A 10,109-nucleotide genomic window follows, 5' to 3' on the forward strand; every position below is an offset into this window, starting at 1 on the left:
GATGAACATGAAGAAGATGACAACATTATGGATATGACACCATTGACAAGTGAGCGATGATATGCAGCTGAAATAAATGTTAGAAACATTTGGGATAATGTACACAACTCAACAATATATATAATATAGGTCTTATTTATAGACTGTTGCAACAGTGCAGAATGTTATAGCTTTAATATTATAGAAGGGAAATGATAAATAATCTGCTTTACTTCCACTCAATACCAGCACAACTCTCACACTCTCTGACCTCCACCAAGGAGGCAACTCACTGAGATTGATGGATAAATCTGTAAGTCAGGGAATGTAATTGCAGAATATAGTCATGATTGGCAGGAAATACTCATCAACGTTAACCAGTTTTGATGCTTACGTTTTCCAGTGGTGGAAACACCTGGAATATCCTGGAAATTTTTTGTTGAGTTTTAGCCCCTCACTCACATCACCTACATAACCCAAGGTGTATATTTAGTGTGCAACGAGGACACTTCAAACTGGGTTCACCAGACAAATTGAGAAACATTTTCAATTTGAGCCATGTCCTTCAATCTAGCTGTTCACACTAGACACTGAGTGGAACGGACTTGCTGAAATCTTTTCAGCGTAATTAATCCGTCACACTTCATCATGATTCCTGCGTCATTCAAGAAAAAGTCCTGGAAAAAGTCCAGTCCTTAAGTAAAGAAGTCCATTATTCTTTGAGCAACCATGATCTGATTTAATGCTGCACACGGCATGAGTCTGTGCAGCGAAAGTAACAGTTGTTGGTTAATGTTACTTTGCTTAGATGTTGAAGATAGAGCTTGCTAAATACAGTGGCATATTCCATGGATTATGTCTGTTGTGGTACAGGAACAAGGTAAACAAACCCCAAAGTCTATGTACAGTATATATAGTTATTGTTGTGGCCAGCGAGTTTCACCATCCTGTGAGGTGAGTTGAATCCAGCCTTTCCTGGAAGCAGTATGTACCACTACAGACCTGGTACATACCAAGCTTGCAAAAGTATTGGTCCAAAAATGGTGTGTTTTCTTTCTTTTTTTTCAGCATTAGCTATGAATCAAACTAACAGCTCTCATTTTCATGTCTTCAGGTGCACCAATGTCTCTCATCCCCTGCTGACTCCAAGACTGCAAGAAACATGTTAAAAGACCTGAAGGATGGACTCTGTGATCAGACAGAGGCACTGATCGGTCAAGGCAGCAACACAAAAAACGGTCAGCAGAACACCGCTCTGACCGCTGACAGCAGTAAGGTCACGGACAGGGGAGGGAAGAAGCTGCAGCCAGACAAGGCTGAGAGCCAATCATCAAGGAACAGTAACACATCTAGCCAATCCGTGGGGGACGCCGACATGATGGGATTGTGCCCTCCGCTGCTCAACCCTTTTATGGTGCCCCTGAAACTGTTGAAGCTCAGATAAGACACAGAGTTCAACATTTATAAAACAAATGTGCAATGGTTTGTGTAGTTCTGTCTCCGTTCTGTAATAATACAATGAGGTCTAAGGCTACTGGGCTGGGTGCCCAGTTGGCTTTAAATGTCTTTTTTGACATTATTGTGTAAAATTACATTACAGTAAAGAAAATGTTTCTTCTGTAATTTTGCCTGGATGTGTTTGTTTATTGACAGGTATCTTATTAACAAAAACGTTGAATAAATATTTTTTATCAGTGTATTATTACTGTTATTATTATTATCAGGTAAATTATTACTGTAATTTTATATAATGACTTTTATTACAGTTCTATAACTAACTAAATCTAATCATAACAGCACTCTTATAAATTTAAGCCTGATTATTTGTATTATAGCAGTGTTCGCCTGTATTTATAGGTGATTCATTGTTTTTACATGTATAAATATTTTTAATTAAACAAAAGGCCAAAACAATTCTTACGATTTTATGAATTAAAGCTAAAATCTGTATTTTAATTATAGAAAATGGCTGTATTTTTTTTTTTTTTTTACTGTGTGGTCCTTCAAAATGTATCTTATCCTTTCTAAATATAATGTACAGGCTAGATCACACAACCAGATTTTGGAGGAAGGAACTGTTTTCTTTCATTACATAAATAATAACTTTTTTTGCTGTGATAAGAGAGGAATTGTTGCTAGGCTTTGGTGAGCATCCTTAAAGCTTCAGAAACACAACAATTGATAAAGGTTCTGGTTTGAGCGGGGTATTAATTATTTCTAAACCTCCGTGATCAGATGACAATAAGGAAGCGAATGTCGGGAGAGTACAGACGCAATTGTTCTTATTACTGTTTTACAATGTTTGCCTTGTGTAGCTTTTGACTATCACTGATCCGCTGATATGTCTCAATCCTGATTGTGTAATCTCACAGTAGAGATACTGTATGTGTAGTCATTTTAGTGGGAAACAGAAACCTATGGGACATCTACACAGTGTAATCTCACAGTAGAGATACTGAATGTGTATTCATTTTAGTGGGAAACAGAAACCTATGGGACATCTACACAGTGTAATTTCACAGTAGAGATACTGTAGAGGTCTTTCATTATAACTACTTTATATACTCAACAAAGATACTTTTACGGTAAAAACAACTTGCAGCTGTGGTTGCCAGAACTTTACAATAATAAATACGGTAAAGGGATACAATTACGGTGCGGTACTGTTGAGTTTTAATCCATATTTTACTTTAAAAATAAAAGTTTTTACCATCAAAAGAAACGGTTTTGCCATATTAAATAAAAAAAACATGAACGCTATGACGGTGATTTTCTGTGCAATTTACTGTCTGTCATATAAAAATGAGAAGTCCTTATATTGCTCAGAAGAAAAGAAACCCTTCTCAAAAAACAAATCAAATTGTAACTTGGAGAATCTGCTAATGAAGATCATCTGTCTATCATCATGTCAACTATGTTAGTTTTAAATTAATCTGTTGTGTTTGTTAAATGATTGCTTTGACTCCAATTCAATTAAATTTTATGTGTATAGTGCAAATTCATAACAGTCAGATTTAAGCTTAGTAAGTAATTTAAATCAATTTACTAAATCAAGTTGACTAAATTCAAGTTAGTTAAGTTTAACAAACATAAGCATTAGCAAACATAGCTTAATGCACTAAGAAAACCATTTAAACCTGTAAAATACATTACATGATTTAAATTACTTAAGAGTTAATTGTTTGAGTGTACGTTGGGGGAATTTTGACATTACCTCAGTAGTACTGCCTCACTCACTCTCAAAATCCTGGCTACAGCGACTGAACGTAACTGTCAGTAAAATATAGTGGTAGTGGTTTAGATCTTTCAAAATCACAAATTCTGAAAATCAAATTCAACGTATTTATTTGGATGTGAAAACTGAACTTAAAACTTAAAACAAATTAACATTAAGTAGTGTTCACATCATTTCAAGGTTACAGTTTAAAACCAGCTTTATTACTGCCTAGGTCAAGTGCTCTGTTTATGACTGGAGAATGTAAAATGTGATATAATGTTATATATTAATATTTGTCAGGCTTTATTGTAGTGTCTGATAAGACGAAAGTGAACACACCTTTTTATGACAGTAAGAGAGCTATTTCTTCTTTCTCCTCGCTCACCCTTACGTTATTACACATGATTTTGTGACGTCTCTGCTATAAACCTTTGACCCCTCCAGCAGAGAAATGTAGGCGGTGACTTGTGGAATCTATTATAATTAACAGTTAGCCATGCACACTATTGCTGACTTATATCTACGATCTGATCAGTTGTGTCACATCTGAAGCCATTATAACATTTTGATAAAGATAACTGAGAAACAAGCAGTCATACCAGTTAGCTGTGACGTAACCACCACTGTGCAGCATGATTCAATTTAATTTAAGAAATAAAGTGTTAAAAACTGAAATTATCTTCAGATATTTGCTTTATAATGTACCACAATAATGTAATGTTTTTTTTTTATAGAACTTTATTTTTCATATTTTTAAATAACATATACAAGACATGAAAGACAAACATTCCCAAGCCTGGCAATTTTAACAATAGTCACAGTAAATACTATAGTTGTTTTCTGTTTTTTTTACTACAGTAAAAAAAAAAAGGGAGAAATATGTAAATTAGATGCACACACACATAAAATAAGCTACAAAAACAAAATAAATGAAAAATAAGGGGGGGGGGTATCTCCAGATTCTCCAGTTAAAAGTAAAAATTAGGAGGCTGATGGCAGAGTGGGGGTGATCTCAGAAGCACTAAGAGAGGAGAAATGGGAAATAAATAATTCCCAAACCAGGCAAAACTTTTGTTGCTTATCATCTCTCAAATACCTCATCTTTTCAAGGTGAATGTAGCTCATCATGTCATGAATCCAGTTAATATGAGCAGGTGGATGCTCAGATTTCCAGTTTAGAAGAACCAGTCGTCTAGCTATTAAAGTAGAGAAGGCGAGGGCGTCTTTTTGAAGATTTGAGAGTTTTGTGTTTTTTGGCGATAGGCCAAAAAGTGAAACAAGTGGGTACAGGCTGATTGTTGAGCCCAATGCTATTGTCAGAGAGTTAAAAATAGATTTCCAGAAAGTGATCAGCCAGAACATATGGAGGAGTGATGCAGGAGCTTGCCTACATCTATCACAAGTAGGGTCCATATATGGTTTAACCTTTGCTAGTCTGACCATAGTCCAATAAATGCGACGTATAAATTTGAACTGTATGAGGTTATGACAAGCCGTATAGAAGAGGAATTAATCCTACTTAGAACTTCTTTCCACTCCTCATCTTTAAACTTATAATCCAAATCGTCCTCCCAGTTTTGTCTAACAGAAGAGGGAGAGAGTCCAGTAATGAGGTCATAAAGTGCAGACACAGCTCCATTACCGTTGACATTCATTTCTAGAATAGTGTCAAGTGGCATTTAGGGCGGTCAGTTTTCCTGACAAAGTCTTGAATCTGAAAAAACCTAAAAAGGTGGGTCTTAGGGAGGTTAAATTTTGAAGATAACTGTGAGAAGGAAGCAAACACTCCATCGACATACAGATCCCTAATTGTTCTAATTCCCTTCTTAGACCAGAGCCCAAAGACATTGTCATTTAATGATGGGGGAAATGCTGGGTTTCTATTGCAGGGAGAGAACTGGGATGATTGAAGCCCAAAGTGGGATCTGAACTGTCTCCAGATGCGTAGAGACTGATTGACTTTCGGGTTATAGTTTGGATGTTTAGGAATTAAAGTTAGTGGGGAGCAAAGAAGCGCTGTCAGGTATGCTGGTTTGCAGGAAGTTTCCTCGATTTGTACCCATGCAGGGACCCAATTACTGAGACCCCCAGACATTTTTGGTAGTTGTAGTATAGACTTTCGTATCCTACTATGACCTTTATTCACACTGAAAAAGGTACAGAAAAGTAGGTAATATGTTCATCTTTACAGAGTTAATGCGACCTGTTAGTGACAGAGGGAGAGATGACCAGTGTGTGAAGTCTGATTTAGCAGATTCCAGAGCTAGTATGAAGTTCTTATTAAATAGGAGTTTCCACGTGACAGTAATTCCAAGGTATTTAAATTCATCCAAAGCTAGTTTAAAGGGTGCGGCTGCGGGTGGGAGTTTATTTACCTCTATGTTTATGGGAAAAAGCTCTTTCTTATTAATGTTGAGTTTGTAGCCAGAGATGCAGCCAAACTTTTTGATACAGGCAAGGACCCTAGGCAACGAGATACCTTGATAGCCGTAAAGAGGAATTTCCACTCAACACGATCAAATGCTTTTTCCGCGTCAAGCAGCGCCAGAACCTCTTCAGATTCAGGTTTGGAAGGGGAGTAAATAACATTCAAAACACACCTAATATTGAAAAATGATTTTCTATTGTTAATAAACCCCGTCTGATCATTGTGGACAAGTTCAGGTAAAATGGGTTCCAGTCGTTTAGGGAGAATTTTAGCACCTACAGAGCAGAGACTTATAGGTCTGTTATTACCACAGTCCAACGGATCTTTACATTTCTTTGGGATTAAAGAAATTGAGGCTTGAAGGACAGAGAGGGGCAAGAGCCCACTTTTAAGAGCATCATTAAACATGTCAACCATAGGTCCTGCCAGGATGTTGTGTGTGGCTTTGAAGAATTCAACCGAAAAACCATCTGGCCCTGGAGCTTTGCCAGACTGCATAGACTGAATGGCGCAGGAGGGGGGCAGGTCAAGCTGAGCCTTACACTCAGGAGTAATGGTGGGTATTTCTATATCACCAAAAAAAGAATCGAGTGCCTGTGCGTCCACACTTGAACCTGATTGATAAAGGAGGGAGTAGTAGTCCGAGAAGCAGCTGTTTAGTTTCACCAAGGGGAAAGTATTTGGGAGATTAAATTTTGGGCCCTCTGTTGCCTTAGCTGTAGGGCCAGTAGTTTACTGGGTTTATCTCCAAATTCAAAATAACTGATTTTCGAAGTAATTGGACTGCTTGATTAGTAGATAGCAAGTTGAACTTGGTCTGTAAAACAAGCCTTTTCTTGTATAATTCAGGATCAGGAGAATCTGCATATTTCTTGTCTAAGTCGAGAATGTCCGAGGAGAGATTCAGCAATTTTGACCTTGTTTCGCAATGTAGGAAGCGTGGGAGATAATATCACCACGGATATATGCTTTAAGCGATTCCCAAATTATGCAAGGTGACACATCCATAGTTGTGTTAATTTCCAAAAAGGTCTTAATTTGACGGATAAGAGTTAGGACATAGTTTTTATCCGAAAGCAAGAGAGAGTTAAACCTCCAAAATTTACAGCCATGTAGTTTCAGGCCCAACAATAACGGTGCATGATCAGAAATTGTAAACAGGATTTAATGGTCGGTAAAATTTTTTGATCAACAAAGAAATAATCTATTCTCAAACAGGAGTGGGGTACTGGGGAAAAAAAATCAATATAGACGTGCAGTAGGGTATAAGAAATGCCATGTGTCCGCAACACAAATAATGTAATGTTTTTGTGTTCAAATATCTTCATTTGGGTGCTTTCCCAAGGAAATATTGATATATGTGATTGTTTGTGATTAAATCTGTCTCTACACCACCTTCTGGACACCCCATAAATATTTCTCTAGATCCAAAGGTCATCAACCAGGTGTCACTGAACTACTGGAGAAAGATCAAGGGTGTCATTCACATGTGACACCATAGACTATCTCTGAACAGAGACAAATACTATATTGTGTGTGTAGTTGTGTTCTCATGGACAGCCATGGAAATATGCAGGGAGTTTGTGTCAACTTAGGATAGAATGCCTTCTTAAAAAAATCCAGGTTGTCAATGACCTTCATCACATGGTATCTTGGCCTTTGGTAATATGCCAGTGATGTTGCCATAGCAACGTAAACAATAAGATACAATTTTCCTTTTGGACATTAATCTTTGGTGTCAGAGTAGAAAGCAGGGTGTGTGTATATATATATATATACATATATACAGCCAGAGAAAAAGCTGCTAAAGTCTGGTAGTACAGCAGTGGATATTTTTATATCTCTTTCTAGATGGCAGCTTTGGCTAAGGTGGGTACTGTCTTTTAATTTATGAGCTTTCTTAACCAGGGTGGACATGTGACGTGACAATGACTTAATTTATCATGTTGATTCCCAGGAATCTAAAACTGTTCACCTCCTCCACCTCGGCTCCACTGATAAACAGTGGTGTGTGTCTTCAAGAGTTGTCTTCATGTCTGGGCATGCAGTCATGGGGTGTATAGTATGAACCATTCAATTTTATTTGTATAGCGCCAATTCATAACAGAAGTTATCTCAGGACACTTTTCAAATAGAGCAGGTCCTAGACCGAACTCCTTTTAACATCCCATGAACCACCTGTAATCAGTGGGTTGGCGGTTAGATCCCCCAGCTGCTCCTACTGCATGGTCAACAATGTCCTCTGACAAGATACTACAACCCCATATTGCTGCCCCAGTGCTGTGCCATCACTGCGTATAATGTTGTGAATGGGTGAATTGTGACATGCCCAGTGTAAAAGCATGCAGCCTACTAGAAAGCCCTAGATACTGTAAGTGAACAAGTACGATTTACAGTAACTTGGCTATCATCCTTGTGCAGTGGCTGAATTTAATTCCCTTATCAGGTGCAGGGACTATAAAAGAGTATACAAAAAGGGAAGGAGAGAATCATGAAAGGTTGTGTTGGTGTAAGTAAAAGTGGTCATAATGGATCTCATATAATGCATCTTTCTCTTTTTCTCAACAGTTCTATTTTTCTGTGACCATTCTCTACAACTTTGTTATGGATACATTTTAGAAAGAGCTAACTCAGCCTCTTTAACAGAGTATCAGTCAATGGCAACACTTGTGAACCATTTCAAAATTTTTATTTAAGCCTTTTGTCTAATTCACAGTCATCGGCTTTTTGTTCTTACATTTCATGCGATTATATCTGGGCTCTACTACCTCTGCTTATTTTCTGCTGAGGTAAAGGATTCATTAGAATCTTTCCTCTAATGGAAAATCATTTTGGCCATTCATTCTTCTCCTGAAGAAATGGGCGCTATCCATCAACATCTGTTCTACGTTACTGTCGTAACTTTCATGTACTTATGTTTGCAGTGCTCACCTACAAAGGATTAATTTAAAACTTTACGCATAGATTTCTCCCATTATAGTGGTTGTTGCAGCCTTGCACTTGTTAGTAACTGGCTTTACTCACGTTAGGACCAACGTTACTAAACCCCATATTTGCCTCCCCAGTGCTCGTGCCATCACCTGCGTATGAAGTGGTGTGTGAATGGGTGACAATGTTGACATGCAGTGTAAAGCATCCGCAGCTACTAGAAAGCCCTCCACGCAGCGTACACCACTCCGGCTGTAAGTACAGTACCGAGTTGTACAGTAACTTGGCTATCATGCCTTTGCAGTGGCTGAATTTTAATTCCCTTATCAGCTGCAGATATAAACAGAGTATAAAAAAAAGGGAAGGAGAAACATGAAAGGTGGTTGTGGTGTAATACAAAGTGGTCATACTGGTTCCCTCATATAATGCCATCCTTTCTCTTTTCCTCCAGTTCTTATTTCTGTGGACGCATTCTCTACAACTGGTTATGGGATAACATTTAGACAAGGAGCTAATCAGCCTCTTTACCAGAGTATATGCAGGTAAAGATGGCACACTTGTGGACCTTTTTCAAATTTTCCTATTTAAGCCTTTTGTCCAAACTTCACAGTCAATGGCTTTTCCTTCCACATTTCATGATTATATGGGCCTCTACCTCCTCCTTCGTTATGGTTCTGGCTGCATGGTAAGGATTCCCTCATTACGAATTTTTTCCTCCTAATGAATCATTTTTGCCATTCTTCTTCTCTGAAGAAATGGGGGCACCTACCATCACAGAACATCTTTTACGTTAACCTTGTAACTCTATGTTACTATTAGTTCGTGCTCACTACAAACCGGATTCAAATGTAAAATAATCTTGTACGATAGGAACTTTTCCCATTAATGGTGTTGCCAGCCTTGCATGTGTTAAGTACGCTGGCTTTACTCCACGTTTAGCTGCTTTCAAAGACCATTAGAGCTCCAGCTCTCACTCTAACACTAACCCTAACCCTAAACCCTAAAAACAAATGTATTTGGTTCACAACAAAGAATTAACACCCAGCACGTTTGCATCAGTTTTTTTGAGGATGATAACTTTATGAAATTAAAAGATTAACAGATGCTCACTGGCACCGAGTTTGACAGGGAATCAGCTTTCCTCTACCAGCCCAACACAGATCAACATGGTCGCCATACTCCATCGAGCCAAGCATACCTGGAACCCCAGCATAGCGAATCGGTGTTGACAGGTGTTCGGGCAATGAGTGTAGTGTTCTTCCTCGACCTGGACTTTGCATTCACTGTGTGAATGTGTGTGACAAGGGTGAACTGCTGCATGTGAGTTGTAGAAGAGCGCTTCTGAGTGGGTCGGAAGACTAAGAACGGCGCCTATATCACATTACAGGGTCCATTTACCATTTATCCATTAGGCGTCCATCTTACCTATTTACCCGATCCTTGGAAGCTATGGCATTTAATTAAGGCTGGTGTCATGATAGCTCCTACTGCGCAACTTACATTGTTAAGGTCCAGGTTAACACATAAAAAAAGATAAAAGAAAAAGACAAAAACAAT

Source organism: Morone saxatilis, unplaced genomic scaffold (assembly GCF_004916995.1).
Source record: "Morone saxatilis isolate NCDOM2014 unplaced genomic scaffold, NCSU_SB_2.0 Contig4, whole genome shotgun sequence".
NCBI lineage: Eukaryota > Metazoa > Chordata > Actinopteri > Moronidae > Morone > Morone saxatilis.